This window comes from Bacillus rossius, chromosome 3 (assembly GCF_032445375.1).
Source record: "Bacillus rossius redtenbacheri isolate Brsri chromosome 3, Brsri_v3, whole genome shotgun sequence".
Lineage (NCBI taxonomy): Eukaryota > Metazoa > Arthropoda > Insecta > Phasmatodea > Bacillidae > Bacillus > Bacillus rossius.
In genome coordinates, this window is record NC_086332.1 from 81,488,037 (window position 1) to 81,507,590 (window position 19,554).

The window sequence follows — 19,554 nt, forward strand, 5'->3', positions numbered from 1 at the left end:
TCATTGTACGCATGCGTGGCATCTCTATTCATGCTCATTGTACGCATGCGTGGCATCTCTCTTCCACTCGATTGGAACAACCATCGATTTATTTGACTTCTCAATCATATTTTCGTCGTTTGAATTATTATTATGGTATTTAACGATCGTCCACCGATTTTCAGCACAATCGGTACGGTTATTTAAAAGTAATGTTGAAAATTCAAATACGTTTTGAACCAACAATGGTGTTTTACAGTTACACATAATAATTCAAATTACACCCGGGATCTTTTGCACAATGTTTTAAAAAATATTGTAACACATTATAAATAAGTTTGGTGAATTTGGGATGCGCATTTGTTATAAAATCGTGTTAATATTATACCCCTACCGTGAACAAAGTTTTTATAAATATATATATACTTATAACATTTGAAACTACATTATCTAAGTTTAACCTCGTGGGCGTGTGGTTAGCGTCAGGCTACAATAACACGTGTAAATATTATTTATTTACAATATTTTTTAGATTTATTATATACTTCAAGTATTAAAGTACATACCTAATCATAAAGTATTGAAGAACAGTTGAGGAAATATTAGTAAATTAATAGCAGAAAGAATAAACCAATTGGGCTATTCTTATTACCGGAAAATCCGGCGATTGAATTGTTTTACTGTTGTATACGAGAGAATTTTATGTGTTGTGTAAGAATACCTCGTTTGCTTTCATCATGTTACGTTACATTATGCAATTAACTCTACATAACTGACATGAAGAGAGGGGGAGTGTGAAATCATCACTTATAAAGAACTGTAGAAAGAGTGATGAACCATGTTGGGCTCATGTCCAACTAGTCCCGTCGTGAACACGTGCCGGCGGAGCTGAGGTGTGAGAAGGAGCGGTGGTCCAGGGCTCGATGCTCGGTGGAGCCGAGTGTCTCGAGGCTCGCCGTCGCAGCTCGGGGCGATGAGCACCAGGACCAGGACTGGACCTGGCTCCTCTTGTTGCACACCTCCAGGAGAGTGCGCGGCCACAGTGTCCTGGACTGTGACTGTCGCCGGCCGCTCTCGAGACACGGACTGCTGTGCTGCACTTAATATGCGGCAACAACCTGACTATCATTCGAGAGAACCTCAGTTAGATCCCTTGCCGTCTGCAGGGAAATGTTCGATTCGCACAACTCGGTCCGGAAGCAGGCACAGCTACGCCTTCAAATCTTGAATTTTAATTTTCGGGAGGAACCGTCGAAAATTCTTTCCTCCCGTCTCCGCGAGAGGAAGTGAAAAATAACCCCCTGGTCGTCAGTCCCGGGTCGAGCGCCCTCGCTCTTCCTTGCTAACGTCCTCAAAGATCACTTAGCGCCCCAAGCTGCGATGAATGAGGCCAGCGCCATTGTGCTATATGGCCAGATGACAAAAAAAAAAGCAGGAGAAGAGATTAAAAACATGGCTTTAATGCGTTGCAGGGCACTCTCTCTACGTCCTCCTCTTGCGGGGGGAAATGTTTGCCTCGGGCAAGAAAATGAACGTAAGGAATTACATCTAACAAAGACTAAGACGTTAATGTAAGCAATGTCAACAAGAAACAAAAAAAAAAAAAGAGAAAGAAAAATATTCAAATTTTCTTTCCATCCCAAGCTTTTTTTTAATAAATCCTCTCTCCAGTACCACTCCAAATTAATTCTCTTTTTTTTTTTTCTGTTTTCTGTGCGAGTTCCTGCAGCCCATCTCTCGCATAACTTAACAGCTGTTATGTTCATCTCCTCGTAAGACTTCTTTGTTTTAAGTGCGAGAGTATGAGTCAGCGAAGGTTCATCTCTGTTAAGTGCCAAGTCTCGCTCGCCTCTACAGGAAAGGAAATGAACAATGTGTCTACACACTATAACCTCTGAATTGTGATACTTCGCAAAATATACGACAAAAATACATAAAGGTCCATAAAAGTGAAGCCGAGTCACAAATTTGTTCTTGTTATGTTACATCTCTGAGAGTTTTATTGCTTATCTGCGTTAACATTTAATGTAAGACTGTCTTGTGTTATTTCTCAATATTAAATTATTTTCAATAAAATTACGCACAATTTGAAAGAAAATCTCGTTTACTTTTCCACAAGTGTGCATCACGTGGCACACAGAGATGTTAAATGACACGGTCACCGGTTAAAGTTCCACAGAGACGTGTTACCGACGCGACGTGAAGACTTCACGCGTTCGGTGCGTAGCGCGTAGTGACGAAGAGGCGCGTGATGCGTGAGCCAGTGTCGCCCTTAGCGACCGCACGCTTTAAGAGCTAGTGCGTTCGGCCAGGCGGCCACCTTAATGGCTGCTGAACTGTGTCTAATAATTCAATTTATATTCACCCAGATAAACAGCTATATAAATAAAAATGTAAAATTTCGTTCCTTCAAAATCTAAACTCACCGAAAGTTCTTCATCGATTACTTTAAAATTTTGACAATGTTGTATTCGAATACGCGCGTGTTATTTATACCTCTTTCACACCTGTGACAGGTAAATAGATATAATATAGATATGTAAAATATATATAAAAATATAGATAGGTATATAGAGCAGAGATAAAGCGAGATATAGAGGGATATATAGATACATAGATAAAACATATATAGAGAGATAAAGTGAGAACGAGAGCTATACATAAATAAAATGTGATATAGAACTATACAAAGAGATATAGAAATAGATAATTAAAAAGAGGGATAGAGAGATGATTTTTTAGGTCTATCTACTTAAAATAAAATTACAAAAAAATTGATCTTAAAGAAAATGAAGAAATGCTGAAGCCTCATCTACGAATAGATTAGGCCGAGTTTACTATAGAATAGTGAAGAATATGCTAGAAGAATTTAGTTGCTTCTCCGACGTTCCGAATTCCTAGAGGATTAGGGTGCAATAGGGGGGAAGGGGAAGGGTTTCATAGTTTGAGCAGACTAGACAGAGAGAATTACGATGTAGACCGACAAGAAACAGCGCTAAGATAGGGGGAGAAAAAGAGAAAGAAAGAAAGGGTCACCCACCTAATGGAGGTTTGGAAAGCTAAGTATGGTAGTGTTTATTTATTTTTCTGTAGTTATTCAGAGATAAACGTGTTTACTTGTAATGATAAGAGTTTTTCTATGGATTTGCCCTGTGTGATAGAACTGTTAAGAAAAATAGAGAAATGTTTTTATGGGTGCTCTTAATGTTTGTTTCCCATGGTGCACTTTATACATTTCCTTCACTTTTTGTTCTAACGAATGCTAATTGTTTTATGGTTGCCATATTAGTTTCAGGAAAATACTTTAGCTTTACAAATACTGAACATTATCTATAAAAGTATACTATGAATTTAGTTTGATGTTTTCTTGGTCACTCTTTCAACTTGGTTTGTATTTGAATCAGGCTGGTGACAGACTTAATGTAACTCATTGTAATTACCATCACAGCTTTTCTATTAATTTGGTTACCTTGTTAAATAATAATTACCTTTGTTGTGTAATAAAAACATATCCTATGTACCGTAGATTTTAAAATAGATAAAGATGAAATGTTTATTTGTAAAGTCAGTTATATTTTTGCTATGTATATGTTTATAGAAAAAATTAAAAATAAAATCCAACAGACAAAACATACCTTATCTTAATGTTGATGTTCTGCCAACCTTTAAAGATTTTTGGACTTTGGTTATTTTCATTCTGTTTTGGTAATTAATATGCAGGTTAGGCCCCATCTGGACAGGCAAGTACGTCTTGTGTTTTGTTGAAACTTGGTAAATAGATTGGTGCTTGCAGTGAATGTTCAGATGGGACCGGCCACAAACTGCAGGGATGTCACCAACCCCAGGCAAATCTGCCGGGTGGAAGCACAGGGCTGTATTCATCTATATCTCGCGCCGAATAAAACGTGTATCACGTATCTAACGCTAAACTCTAATATAGTCAGATATAGTTAAGAATTATGGCATGTAAACCAACATGGAGGGAAAAGAGTCGTCTTTAGGTACAAATTGAATGGGGCTTAAGTGTGACACTTGTAAACTCATTTAAAACCTCATTGCCTCTTTACGTGAATCAATGAATAAGCTTTTGTCATACTACAGTCATTTAACATGCAATCATTAAATTGAAACGATCATCCTTATACAATATATACAGATTACATATTTATTTGTATTTTTTATAGTTCTAAAATCCTTACAGTATTTTTTAAAAATATTTGTTATTAAATATCATTTTGAGGTTACATATAAAACTTTAAAAGCATATTAATTGTATTTAAGTTAAAAAAAAGCAGCAGTAGCTCATGGAATTTCACAGCACAAACATTTTACATAAAGTGTAAACAGGGAAAACAATATAATATTTGGAAACACATCACACGTTAAAGAATGGTTTAAAACCAAGGGATTTTTTTTAACCGCTGTCTATTATATATACAATGTATGTGATTTTTTTTTTGCAATCATAAAACAGCACTTGTTTTTTTTTATCAAACTGTAATGAAATCCTGTCACCTGTTTTTGGATTAACTTAGGCGCTCATATTAACGCACCCTTCACCAACAGATATCTGGTGCCATTGATCTGTCATGAAAAATTATTTGCATGAAATTAAAAACCAATCAATCCTCTCACAATTTGCATTTAGGCTGTACCCACTTCGTCAATGGCTGGAATTTGAAATTGAGCAAAAAAGAAAATGTTTTTTTTTTGACAGCAATTTAAGGTTAAATTTTACGATTCACACATTCGTTATGGAAATGTATTGAAAGGTCCAACATCGAGAGAAAATTGAAATGTATTATTAATGCTTTTTATTTTTTTTATCATGAACTCTACATTGACCGCTCTTCTACTGTAGAAAATTTCGTAGCTTGAAAATATTTTTATTAAATTGTTTATTTTATTTCATATGCTATTATCGTATTATTTAATTTTAATCAGGGTAAGGCGTCGGTTTAGAAATTAATGAGTATATTTGGACTATTTTTTAAATTTTTCATTCATTATGCGTCTCTTCTTAGAGTTCATGTCAACATTTACATGAAAAAAGGTGGCTTCGGAGCGTAAAATGAATGTAACACAATTTGCGTGCTGTTTTACCACATATTTGGAAAACAGAAAATCACTGTTCCTCCATATGTTTTAATAACAGGGTAACTTCTTGCTTTGTCTGCAACTAGTGTTAGAAGACCTCTTTCCTCTTTGTCACGACGGCACAAATTTTTAGGCATTCAAATGAAATATTTTTGTCTCTGGTTCAGCTCCATGAAACGTATGGGTGTGAAAAATATAAGACAAATCTCCTTTGAACTTTGTGAAATGAAGGCCATTTATTTGAGAACGCGGCCAGGGAACCCTGGTTTTGGTGAACTATATTTTCCACAGTTTCCTTTTTTGAGCTTTCATTTCATAACATTACTTAAAAATAAATAATTTCAAACATAATTAAATTTTTAAATTTCACGTGAAATTTACGAACTACACTGGTTTACAGATTATTCACGGATGGTCAGAAATTTACGGATATCGTTGTTAATTACCAATTACCATTACGTAGGGCCTACTGAGTATGTATTTACAAGAAATATTTTGGAGTATAAACAAAAACTTCCAAAAGTAGTAAACTGTGAATGCACGGTTATTCTTCCCATCTGCCTATCCTGTTTACAATGACCGATAAATAGAATTGGAGTTTGCCATAGTTTTAATGAAGAACAAGATACTTGGATCCATGAAGAAATCTTAGTTAACTTTAGGCACATTACTCGTTAAAAAATGTGTATATTTACTGTATTTTCTAAAAGTGCTTTCGTTTTATTTTTAATATAACAAGTGCAAACACAATTCATTTAACTAACTGTTAAGTCTCAGATACACCTGGGAAATTGCATTAACATTTCATTATTTTATAAATAGGAAAAACATATACGAAAGTTCTACTTTATGATCATATTTTATTCTGTATTTTTGAAAATTTATAGTATCCTTACAACAAATGTACTCTTGTAGCCGGGATACAATTGTAGCCTTCTAGTCTGGCTACAAATATAGCCAATTCAAACACATGGCGAATTCTGTTGTTAGGAAGCGGAACTAATTGGATCTTATATTATTTTTAATGGATCCTTAACTCTCGTTGATGGATTATTTCAAATACTATTTAATTATTGGTTTCAATTAAAGCTCTTAGCATCCCTCTGATATTGATCGCAGAAGCTATTATGGATTCCGGATTGTTGCCTGCAGCGGGATCGAAAGGTCACCGGTGTAGTTACTCCAGCAAGGAGTTTACGTCGAGGAAAAATGCTAAGCGGCATGAGAAGAGCGAGTGTATTTTGGGTGTTTGCCACCGCAAGTCATTATTTGAAGCAATTGCCAGCCATAATGTAGTTAAAGAGATCTTAAATAAACATCGCTGGGTCACTAGAACCAAGCTGACCAATGATAAAGAGGAAGATTCTACAATACCACGGAAGTGGAATGAAGAGTATAATGATAATAAAGAATGTGAAAAAAACTGATTCTAACAATACCATTCCAGAAATCGTTAATAATATGGAATAGAAATCTAACTAAGAAAGTAGCGTCTAGATGGAAAATGAAAAAAAAAAAATACATACACAGATTTATAGTCGTCTTCGCGAAACTGAGAACAATATAGAAGCACCTGAAGCTGACAAGATCGAAGAATGTCTTAAAACACTGAGAAAAAAAATGATGGAAATGACACGCTAAAATAAATTATTCTGATCGATCTTATAATAATGATGATCATTGGGATTATGACGTTTTAATGACTTTGAGGCTGGTGTTAAAACTAAAGACTTGAGTAATCTTAAAAATATTAATTATAATCATGTAAGGAATATGACAGCAGAAGAACAGATTGTTTAAACATCATGGGAAGATCCTAACATATTAGTCAACAGGTTAAGAATTGTACTTGCTTCGCAAAATTTTGAAAATTTATCTTTTAGTTAACATCATGAACTAAAAGGTGCAGGCTTCAAAAATTGATTGATGATTGGATCGTGGTAGTGAGTGTTGTTTCGGTAAACCATGTTTTTTGTGAGCTGTTTGATGCAAGTATTACTGCAGCATTGTTTTAAATACGAACTAAACCTGACATTACACTTATCATAACACATAGTCTCCTTCCTAGATTCCAAAATTATCGGTAGACAGTAATTTTCCTCCTGTTTTAAACGTCAAGTGTCCAAGATGCTATCAAGTTGTACCATAACTATACTTTAAGTTGTAGGAAAAGTATACGGGAATGGATTTTCGAAAACTCATGTGGATAATTTGATAAAGTAAATATTTAAATAAATGTGGATGGTTAATTTTTTCTTAACTTAAACTTTGAGTTTGCAAAATTTCACCAAGAAGTACAATAATACTACTTCAGAGGTATTAAGGAGAATAAGGGGTGGTATTTCGAAATATCATGTAGACAGGGGGATGGGATACTTTTTTTAAAATTGGACAGAGACAGTTAAATGCCCCCTAATTTAACTTGAAGTGTGTAAAATTTCATAAATAAATACCAATATCCTGTTTTCAGGGATTGGAAAGGTTGAGATGGTGGTTTCTGAAACCTCATGTGGACTGGAAGGTGGGAGTGACTATAATGAAATCAGGTAAAGCAGTAAATTTTCTCTTGTTCTTTACGTTACTTGTACTTAAGTGCATTTATAGGTACCAACACTATGTTTTAAGTGATGAAAAACGGAGCTGGGGTGGGTTTCAATATTTTTTTTTATAAAACATGTAAAGACCGTATTTTTCCTCTTAATTCAAACGCAAAGTGTGCTAAATTTAATAAAAAGTACAAAATTCGGATTCATGGGGTGAGAAAAGAGGATATGTAAGTTTGTTTTTGATTTAATATAGAAAGTAACCAGGCTCTTTTTCCCAATTTTACCAGTTATTTTAAATGAAAAGTGAAACAAATTTCATAAAGTAGTTTAGTTCTGTTTTAAGGGGTGGGAACGATGTCAAGTTTTCCAAGTTTCATCTCAACGGGACAAACAAACAAACAGATATTATATGTATATATATATATTTTTTTCATGACTTCCGTTAGCCAAATGATTTTACAAAAAAAAAATATTTTTTTATGAAATCCGTTTGGTAGTTTTCGCGTATAGTGCCAGAACAAACATATACATAGAACTATAGAGTTGAGTTCTATATACCCTTAAACAAACGTTCGAGCCTGGCCCGTTTTTTTTGATTAATCGAAAGCTTATTGTACCCAGAAAAAACCCATAGAGAACATTCATGTTTCTCGTAGCGGACCTGGAATAGCTGGCTAGCCCCATACATCTCTCTTCCGTGCCTGTGCATACGTATCCCGCAAAAATCCATTTAGAAAACTAGAAACACAATTTCCCGTGTCACGGTATCATACATTCTCAGCGCCGTTTGGTGTGACGTGGGAAAGAATGCGCACGACGAAATATACGATCACACGAGTGTCGGTACACCAAACCTTTGCCAAAATAACACATCCCTGGTTGCTATTACGAACAAATGCGGTAATCGCCATATCAAGCCTATTTGCTTCTAGTTACGTAGTTGGTTAAGAGCGTGTGCTCCCGCTGAGAAGAGTTCTTGGATTGGAAACTGGAATAATTTAAGTGAAAGCATTTTTACAAGCTTTCAGTTACATGCTTACTGACGGCAAGCAAATCAAGTCATTATGTGCGGAAGAAAACGCACCTTGAATGACCAGACACAATAAGACAATTTACTTATCTTGCAGACGGCCACCAATAACAAGGAAGAAATTGTGCTGGCGTGGGCATAATATATTGCAGTTTAATAATAAGCGTTTGAATGTTTTTCGCTAATAATACCTGAACTACTCAGGGACCAGTACAGAGGTGAACCTGTTTCCAACGTCAGTTTAGCCATTATCTCTAGAGATAACGTTGCGATTAAAATTACGACTTCTCACTACTGGAGACGTGGTTTTAGTGTGTTACTGCCCTCCAAGCTTAAGTAAAGGTGGTAAAGTGGGCTTGTGAGAAGAAAATAGAGTTGATTGCTTTTAGATTAAAATATTTATGAATAACTTTGGTAAACGTATTATATATAAATATAGGAATAGTCTATAATATTATGTTCATATTTTTTAATAATTATTTTTACATCTTTTGCAACAACATATGTATAGTATCGGATGTATAACAAATACGTTATTTTACTCGCTTGTATTTGTTGTTTAGTTCGTTTCGTACAGTAAGCTTTTCAAAGGGTTTTTAAATACGCTTGGTAATTTTTATTATTTGGAATAGCTTCATAATATATGATTCGTTTATCAATTTTCCATACTTTGTAAAAATACGCGTGGTTAAATAGTTGTCAAGCCTTAACATCGCCACATAGTTAGTCCTTAAAAAATAACATTCCAGTTGTAGTAATATACTTACTTGAAAACACTAAACAAGGAATTAAACTCGGCGGTTTTTGTGGTCATCAGTTTAAAACATAAAAATAAAACTTTTCTTAGGCTGTTGAGTTGTTGAACTACTTTAAGTGACATGTTACCAACCTTAAAGGGCGTGAACTAGAAAATAAACTCGTTCATAAAATCCCGGTACAAGAGTTATTAATTTTATTAGAGGATGATGTAAAACATTTTATAATAACAGTAGCCATCATGGGGAGCACCAGTTATAGAAATATTTATTAAACGAGACTTATCATTAATGGAGATCAGGAAAACAGTCTAGAACTATTACGACATTTTTGTTTCTTGCCGTTCACGATGGTGCATTAGATAAGCGTAACCTCGCTAACATTTGAAGGTGGGTTTCCGTATTTTGCATGTTATCCAATGCATGTCATCGTTACGTATAACCCTGTGACACGACACGGTGCAACGATGTTGGAATTCCCACCGTACACATTCATCCGTTTCAGCGTATCCGCATGAGAAACCAATTTTACGCCTCGTAGATACACCATAAGGGCAGTTTATTATCAGTAGCCATGAGCGCAGGTCAACTTACAGCGGCCGCCTTCATTTTTATACACTTTACGCTTAAATGGAAAAAAAAGAAGAGGAAATCACCTCGTTGGAGGATGTCAATAGTATTTACAAGTAGGGAGCTGTACGGTGATTCTAATTTGTTCGAGTGTACGGTACAACTTATCGAGAATGGATCCGACGGAATTCAAAATGTTTCTGTGTTCGATTGCGCCGAAAAATTAAAGAACGACACGCCACCCATCCACACTGGTTCTTTCGTCGAGTCATGACTTCCTTTGATGTGACGGAAAAAGACAGACAAATGACGGATCGAGCCCGTTGCGTATTTTCGCGTCTAGTTTGGATACGTATTGCTACAATCGAGTCCCGTCCACACACGCACATTTTGTTTACGCAACGGGGCTACGTTACGGTTGTTTGCTACCGATGGATACCCACCTTAAGGTGCGCGTATGTTCCGCGAAAAGATCCGGAGACAAGCTGTGTGTTGAAAACAAATGTAGCATCGTCTGTGTTTTGTGATTGGATGATTTTCTTTCAGGTTTACACGGTCGTATACTGTTGGCGCTTGAATCACAGCCGTTCTATTCGGAAGAAAACGAGTCCTTTATTGGACACTGTCGAATAACGCAATGGCTCCTCCTGTAGACGGACATAAAGTAACGGTGGGTGCTGGACTATCTAATTGCAACTTAATGAGCGTTAGACATTTTCGTTGAAAGCTCCTACCCCTACTTACATTTTCTGGTCTCAGGTTTAAGAAACATATTGTTGGGGACTAGAAAAATTCGCGTTTTCAATGACTTCTAAGACTTCTTAGACTCCACGATCCTATACGTACTAGAGTAAATTACACCTGCTCATTGGCTATTAACTCATGACACCTGTTAACCGGGATACTTGTGATTCGATACTTATTTTGTTGAGGGTTTTTCGTTGGCTCAAAGTCACTTGGGTAAATTTTGGTCCAATCACTAAAGCAGCATGAATGTGAACAAGTTTGGATTCTAGCCCATCGCGAAATGATTCCGGAATTTTTTCCGGTCTCTACAAATTGGGCATGGCTGTATTTGGAATAAGTTAGTCTTAATTAATCAATTTCTAAGCCTCCTGTCATGAGCTGGGGACAATTGGACTGTTGTTTAATCCAAATATAGTTTAAAATTCAGGCGAATTATAGAGTCAAATGTTTAACGTACTTGAACTTTAGCTCTGGGATTCGGGGTACGAACCCAACACTGAATTTAATTATTTTTAGGTAGGGACCGGAAAAATTCGTGATTTCATTGTCCAATAGGATGGACGCCATGATCCTCTATGCACTCGGGCGAATTAGATCTGCTCAAAGGCTAATGACTCGTGACACCTGTTAACTGGGATGCTCGTGGTTAGATACTTCTTTTGGTGAGGGTTTTTCATTGGCCCACAGCTCTTCAGGTAAACTGTGACCCACTCACTGAAGCAGCAAAAAGGCAAGCGTTTATCGATTGTAGCCTATCGTGAAATGAATCCACGAATTTTTTCAGGTCTCTATTTATAGTATTTCATGTCACGTGGATACGCACAGAGGTGGTGGAATGGCCAGGATGGTACTGGACTCTGACCCACTTGGTTTTACCCAACATGTGTTGATAAATTTGAAATATACCGGGTTGCTGTGGGTTCGAACCCGCTCTCTACCTTCGGCACGTGCGCGTGAAGCTGTAGCGAACATGAATCCCGAGTAGCTCCCTTACATTAGTACATTTTTGGGCCCAAGCCTAAGGTGTCTATGTTTGAAGTCCAGCCTGACTAAATGAATATCAGGATAAGTCAGAATTCATCTGACCTACTTAGGTTAACCATTAAAAAAGAAAAAAATGATTCGAAAACTTCAAAGTGATTCCTAAGGCTGGTACATAAATTTGAAGTTAATAGCTGAACAATATTTTTATTGCAAACAATAAAATAACTCTTTTAAAATCGAACACTTAGAGTCTGTAGAATGTTTAATTGCACAAATGTCTAGCGTAAAACCTTTTGCTGTCTTAAATTTACTTCATCAAATAAATTAGTGGCGATACACTATTTTACATGAATCTTTTCACATTTTGTTACTACCAATTATTTCAATGAAATAATTTCATGACAGCAATAGGTTTGTCTCTGATTTGAGGAATTTTTTCCAAATTTAAATTGTCCAGACTCTCAGAGTTCCATATAAACACATAATTATTTTTAGGAGAAGACATTTTTTGCAAGTAAATCTGTACGACCATTAGATTATTGTGAGCCTGCGCGAGCGGTTTCTTCATTGTAATTTGCGGCCGTCAGGAGTCATTGCCATTGTCATTGTTGTTTCATATGTCATTGCCTTATTTGACCTGGCCAAAAACAACACGTTTGCTTCAAAGCTGAAATATTGTGATTGGTGTGCTGACAGTAGACATGAATACGGAAAGAAGCTCACTCAATCACGAAACAAAGACGATGTTGCAGTTTTTTTTTTTACTCTCAGTTAGTCTCAGAATATTTTCGCGAATAAAATACACGTTCTTATTTATTTTCAATAAAAAAACATTGCCGAGGTCTAACTTCAGAAGTTACGTCTAAGATATGTTTTCAGCATATTGTCTTTATCTGTACATCAGTCACACGTAATTGATAGCGGCACGTATTTTTCTCTGAAAGATTTCGAGACTATTTGAGAGTTAAAATACCGCAGCATCGTCTGTGTCTCGTGATTGGTCGAGTGTTATTTCAGGTTCATGTCCAATGTCAGCACAACCAATCACAACAATTCATCGCGGAAGCAAACGCACCCTTGAATGACCGGGTCCATTAAGGCAATGCATGGCCTCTCTTGCAGACGGCCGCCAATCACAAGGAAGGAGCCGCTGACGCGGGCATACAGTATTGGCGTCCAACGGGCGTTCGTATATATTTTTTCCTCGCGAAAAGTGCCTGTCCCTAGTAATTGATGTAAAATGACTCGCGGCGAGGGGTCGCGTGTCGTGGAGACGTGAGCCGCCGAGTGCGTATCGCGATGTAGCGAGTGACAGTCCCCGTGCGACCACGCCCTGCTCTGATCTTGATTGTTCTCATATCATCCTCATTACTATTAGTCAAGGCACGTTACCTTTACTGTGTATCTTATTCCATCACTAATTATTTGCAAGAGATATTTACTAGGTGTGGTATAATCACTGTAAAATAAAAGGGTGCTGAAGAATTAATAAATACAAAAAAAAAAACACTTGCGTGACTTTTCACATCCACTACAACACACACACACGTTGGAAATAAAAGTGACGTAACAAACCAATCAAAGAGAGGTTTAGTGTTCAATATACAGAAATAGGCATTAGTGCTGAATAGGAAATGAAAACAATTCAGCAAGGCATGTGATGTCACCACTTCCCCTGGCCAGGATGAGTGATGACAAACGCAGCACTCTACCGCGAGTTGCGACCAACATTTGCGGCACAGACATGAATGCAAAATGAATAAAAATGTTTAATCCACATGAATTTTCTGACTTTCTCTCGCACCAAAATGAGTGCCTTTTAATTCAGAGTAAAAAAATTTAATCCTGAAAATAATAAAACAGAAAATTTGAGGAGCGCAGTTAGTGGTCGCAAGCAATAATACAAAAATTAAGTTCCTTAATTAAAAAAAAATAAAGAAGTTTTCACTTCAAAATCCCACAAAATCGTGCAGATTATACAGAGCACAATATACATGGGTAGGAACTGGGTTTCACGAGAAAAATCGTAAATTGCAATGACTATTAACTATATCATTTAGGCAGATACTTAATAAAAAAATACAATAAAATAATCTTACAAACATTAAACATACAATAAAATAACTTCAATATCGGGCTAATAATAAACGTAGGCCTACATAAATAATTAATGGGCGGTACTGAATTTTTTTATATTTTGAAACAAATTTTTAAATACGTAATAATAATCTGCCAAAACTTTATAAACTCTTTATAAATAAATAGGCGTTAAAGTTGAAGGTGCGCGCATTTGTCACTGCGTGAAAATCCGTCAAAAACACAACTTTTGCATTGCAAATCAGTTGACGAACAGTTAATTTCGTTGCGACATAACATGTTGCAGGTAAAAAACAGCTGAGACGTATCTTGCTCAGGGACGTATTGGTACACGACATGGCCAGACTTGCTTGAGTTTCTGCCACACGTCGTGATTACTCCCTTCGCGTGTGCTAATGCCCTTAGCACACCCAAACTAGCACAGGCCGTGCCGGTCGTAATCCCGTGCCCTCTGGGTGGAGCACCAAAGTTGGAAACAGCAGCTCAGACGGAGCACAAGCGGCATGGCACCCTCGTAGACCGGATTCGTGATCACAAAGTTTACCAGCCGAAGACCGGCGTTGCGGAGAGACGCCACCGTCACCGCCACACACTGGCGAAGCCCGATCTAAACCCGCGGTGCGCGCCAGGTCCCGTCCACCAACACTAACCCTACGCGCGGCGCACACGCACTTTTTTCTTGTCACCAAATGCGTGCGGCATTGCGCGACCAAAGGAGTACACGTCAGAAAATAGTTCCGGCACACATATTTAGAAAAGACTATCAGCAATTAAAATAACCATACAGAATAAATTACTGAATAGTAGCTCCCGTAAAACTATTTACAACATTTTTTATATAAATATTTAATTGTAACTATTAATGTATTTGCAAAACAAATACAAGTTCTCTAGCTTTCTACAATGTTATAGGCGTTACCTTATTAACTTTTTATTCCGTTATACATCTTTCCAAAACCGCTCGCAGTTTTTAATAATTATAAGGTTAAAATTAAAATTGCAACTTAAAACCTATACCTAAGTACTAACCACGTGGTAGTAAAAAAAAAGGAAATTTAAGCATATACTAAAGGCAAAAGTAGTTAAGAAATAAAAAAAATACATTTTGGCACCCCTGCCAAAGAGGGGTGCCACAGTGAGACACCACCTTAAAAGGGCCCGCCTAGTCAAGGGTGTGTATGTATTAGTGAGGCAAGATGATAGGTGCGATGCTCGCTGGTGCATCTAGCGCAATGTGTGATATTTGAGTGATAATTAAAATATTATCTGCCGGAGAAATGAAGATCAATTTATAATGCAAGCCCTTTGAGTGCTCCCAAGAACATGTTTCAAGCGTAAATATTTATTCTGAAAACACGCGTGTTAGGTATTTTCACTCTTATAAAAATACAGTTCGAAAAAGAAATACGGAAAACATCCGCCATAGGCGTTTTCTTAAACAGAGCCCACCGGGATATGCTGAGCAGTTCTGAAATCTCGTGGTTTTCTCCTGAAGCCCTGCGCACCTAGAGTTTGCTCAGATGGGGGCGAGGTCCGGGGAAAGGTCTCTTCGCCGCGTCTGCCTGGTCGGCGCTAGCACCGGGGCCCGCTGCTGGGAGACGCTTCACCGCCGAGCGCCCCTGGGGAGACTCGGCGTTGCCAACACGTCCTTATGGTCGGTGGGGTGGGGTAGTAGCCTTAATTGTTTAGCTTCTTAGACATTATGTTTCTGCACATGATTGCAAATAAATTCAATTTATAATCACATTAAATAATTTAAAGAAAGGTTTCTTGAAGTGAAACTTCTTTGCTGAGGGGGCTACAATTATCTCGCGTCACAAAAATTCAGATCGCACGAGGGGAATTGTTGACTACGAAGGTTGGAGCACTGACAGGCTGCCTGGGGCACGGTGAGCTCGCAGTCAGAGCCGGTCTACTGACTCGGCTGCTGTGAATACCGTCGCGCCGAGGCGCGGGCATTTCGGCAGCGGCCCCGGCGCTCGGACAAACCAGCTTTGTCCGCATCGAGGCCGCAATAAAGCGACTAAACAGCAACCGTGTTATTACCCCATTGGCGTTGATCATGGTGGTGGGGTCAATGAGGGACCGGGCCCCTCACCCTTCAAATTTAAAAGCCTCTCTTTGAAGGGGCCTGCCCTTACTTATGGAAAACATTCTGCATTTTCTTTTAGGTTTTCTGCTTTTTGTATGCACGTAGGCAAAAACATGGGCAGTATACAAAATACAAGCACCCTAGCCAGCGATGACGTGTCGGTGAACCCCACGCGCGGCGCCCTCCCCCCTGGAAATTTCCAGGGGGCTCCCTTGCGAATCCTACAGATTTGCGCCCCTGGCTGTGGTCACTGGCCAATGGAAACATGGATAATCACTTATTTATCTTTCCATGCAATTCTCGCCTGTAATAACCAATTTCAACTTTATCATTGCCCTGAACTGTACCTTATCGGAGTTTATTGCAGTTTTTAATCCCCGCGCGCCCTGGCGCACAGCAGTTACCAGTACTCGACTCCATTGTAGTACTGGTTTTTCCTAGCTTCGTGGCGTGAATTAGTTGCCGCCATGGAACCCGGCGATTGCCCTGCTAACAGCCGCGTAGCATGCAAACTCTCAGCAGCCGACCCGCGACCTAGAGCGTGTAGGGCTTGCGTCGAAACGCACTTAGCTACTAACATGCACGTTGGAGGACAAAAAGAACTGTGAAGGGGCTCATGTTGGCATCACTGGATTTAGGGGATCACAAAAAAAAAATAAAATAAATGGCTAGGGGAGAAACTACCCCGAGTCAGCCAGAGATTGCTCGACAGACCTGCTGATCTATTCGTCGCGCACCGGTTGAACAGCTCGATGAAAGGACGACGTGGGTAAGGCCTGATGGATTGAACAGTGAAGAATTCAAACCTAGAATTTTGAGCGAAAAGTACTAGAAGCTTAAGTACAGGCAGTCCATAAAAAGATGCCCCAGGATCAATGGTATATTATGAAAGTTCAATTTAGACTATTTACAATAAATTATACATAAAATTGAAGGTAGACTAACATGGTTTCTCTTAAAAATGTTCAATATGTGCAACTTTAGTTATACGGCACACATACAACCTAAGTCCAATTCTTAACACGCTTTGTTAACACGTCCGGAGTAATGGAAGCGATAGCCTCTTCAATTCTGTGTCGCAATTCTGGCAAATAATAAAGTAGCTGCGAAAGTAGACACAACTTTTATAAAGCCCTAAAGGTACAAAATAGCATGGCGTTAAGTCAGCTGAACGTGGAGGCCAGCTAAAAAGAGCTCTGTCGTCTCGACCATTACGACCAATCCAACGGTCAGGGACTTCCACGTTCAAGCACTCTCGTACAAAGAGATTCCAATGGGAGGGGCTTCGTCCTGTTGCCAAATAATGTTTACTTGTTCACCCTCTACTATTCGCCATTTTTCGTAGGTGGCGCTGCAAATAAGAAAACAGCAAAGTAGTACTCGCGCGTACGCTTATCTAAAAATCTTTGATTTACTTTTTAATTGTGAACTAGAACCAACACAACGCTTACAATGATACAATTAAATTGTATAACTGGGGACTATTGTTTATACCGTGTAAATTTTTTATAACGTCACTCGATTTAACGACAAACTCCCTTAAAACGTCGAAATTGCTTGACCTTGGTTGGTTTACCTGGTTTTCTATACAATAATACATTCTATATAGCGTCACGCTCACTCTATTTAACGACAACAATACGGCGTTATAAATCATTAAGCAGTACTTTCTAAGTTGCCGAAGTTGATAAGAACTGCAGCTGTGTACGTTCTTTTGTTGTTGTATTATATAGCACATGTTTATTTCGACTGACGTACCGGAGATTCTAAGAAATTTTGTCTTTTGTTTTTGTATGCTGGACTTGCACATGTTTACCTCGGTCACTAGACTTTTGTCAAGTTGTTATACATTATCGTTTTCGCAGTTGCTTACAGACTTTCGAACTGTAAACATGGCGAGTAAACTAAAATCTTTGTATTATTGACGAAAAAGTATTATTAAGAACTTGATGTAGCGAAACTATTAGAGAAATAACTTTAATATAATTAAGATGATCCGGCAGTATCTCAAGACATCAATAAAATACATAAGAAAATAAAATTAAAATATTTGAGCAGCAAAAAAAAAAAAAAACAGACGAAGATAACAGACTATATGCAATAAGTGTTGTTATTTGTATGAATATTAATGTTCGTGTGTAAAATGTTTACTGTATTAGAAAATACATATTACTATAGAATAGTAAAATATCTTTTATTTCTCTCCATTTAACGCCCACTCTCTATAACGCCGAAATTGCTCAGTCTGTTAAGTGTCGTTATATAGAGTTTTCTCTGTATTTGTCTAAATTCATTTATCCTGATACGTGGAAAAAACTTTAATAACTTGGTTTGTCTATATTGTGACGTGACTCCGTCAGACGTCCCGCGTACACCTATACACAAAACAATAAATAACCTATAACATTGGGGGGGGGGGGGGGGGTAGTTAGGTAGAGTCGCGGTACTCGATATCAAGTCTTCTCCCCATACAGGGAGTGTAGGGAACGATTTATGCACTGAAAAGAAACATTATTAATTCATTCAAGCACAGATTTTATTTACTAGGTCACATACTAGGATAACAATAATTAAACTCTGAAAAATGTTTAACAAATAAATTAATAATAAATAGGATAACAAATAATTAATAATAAATAATTTAACCAAGAGATTAATGAATTAATCAAAATGATTTTAATTACGCTAGCGTACACAGCACGCTATACTACACAACATGGCTGCCCTCTAGCCATTAGCACCCACTCAGATTAATTGTGCTACAACCCAGCACATATCTGCTCGCATCAACCTGGTACCGCGCCTGTTTACATTTAAATCATAAAAAAAATACAAGATAAGACTAAAAACTAAGTTACTTTAAATTACTACATTGAATTTTAGAATCGGGACGAAGACCGTCCGAGAAATGATTGTGGCGAACGAGCCATGGCTAACCACTTACCCTCTGACTTGAGACGGAGAAAAGTTGTTTCAAACCGACGTGGACCCGGCTTCCAGAGAGGTCCCCAGGCAAAAAAGCCTAGGTCCCTCCCTGGAAGGAGGTTTTAACTACAAAACTAGGCCACTCCGAAAAAACACGAACACCGGGAAAACTTAGCCACGGGGAAAATGGCTGTCCCTCCTTCCCGCAAGGAAAAACAAAAACAAGCGAAGTCGACAATTCCTTCTGCGCAGGCGCGAGCGAGCTCTCCTTCCCCCTCTCGCGTTGTCCGATTGTTTCTGTCCACGTTTCCAAACTCGGACGCAAGATGACAACACTAATCAGGACAGAGTCCTCGAAACGAGTACACGAAGCCGAAAATGACAGAGGCAAACAAAATCGACGTTACACAGCGGGTTTTTCTGGAACGGCGTGTTGCAACCTCTCGGCAGGCCCTGGCCAGCGACCCGCGAGAATTAGCAAACCACGCAGCCTCGCAAAAGCCCGCGGTGCCTGCAAACTAACATCGCAGCAACCTATATTCCACTACCCGTGTGTCGAAATAAACCGGCCGAGCCTGGAAACGCGCACGTACACCAACACGTTAACCTAACGAGAAACAAGAGTAAAATAAATTTAAGAAAAATAAGTAATGAAATTTTCAGACCGTGACAATATTTTGCAACTAACTCTTGCCCAGTCTATACCCGATGAGGCAAAATACTAGGCAATAG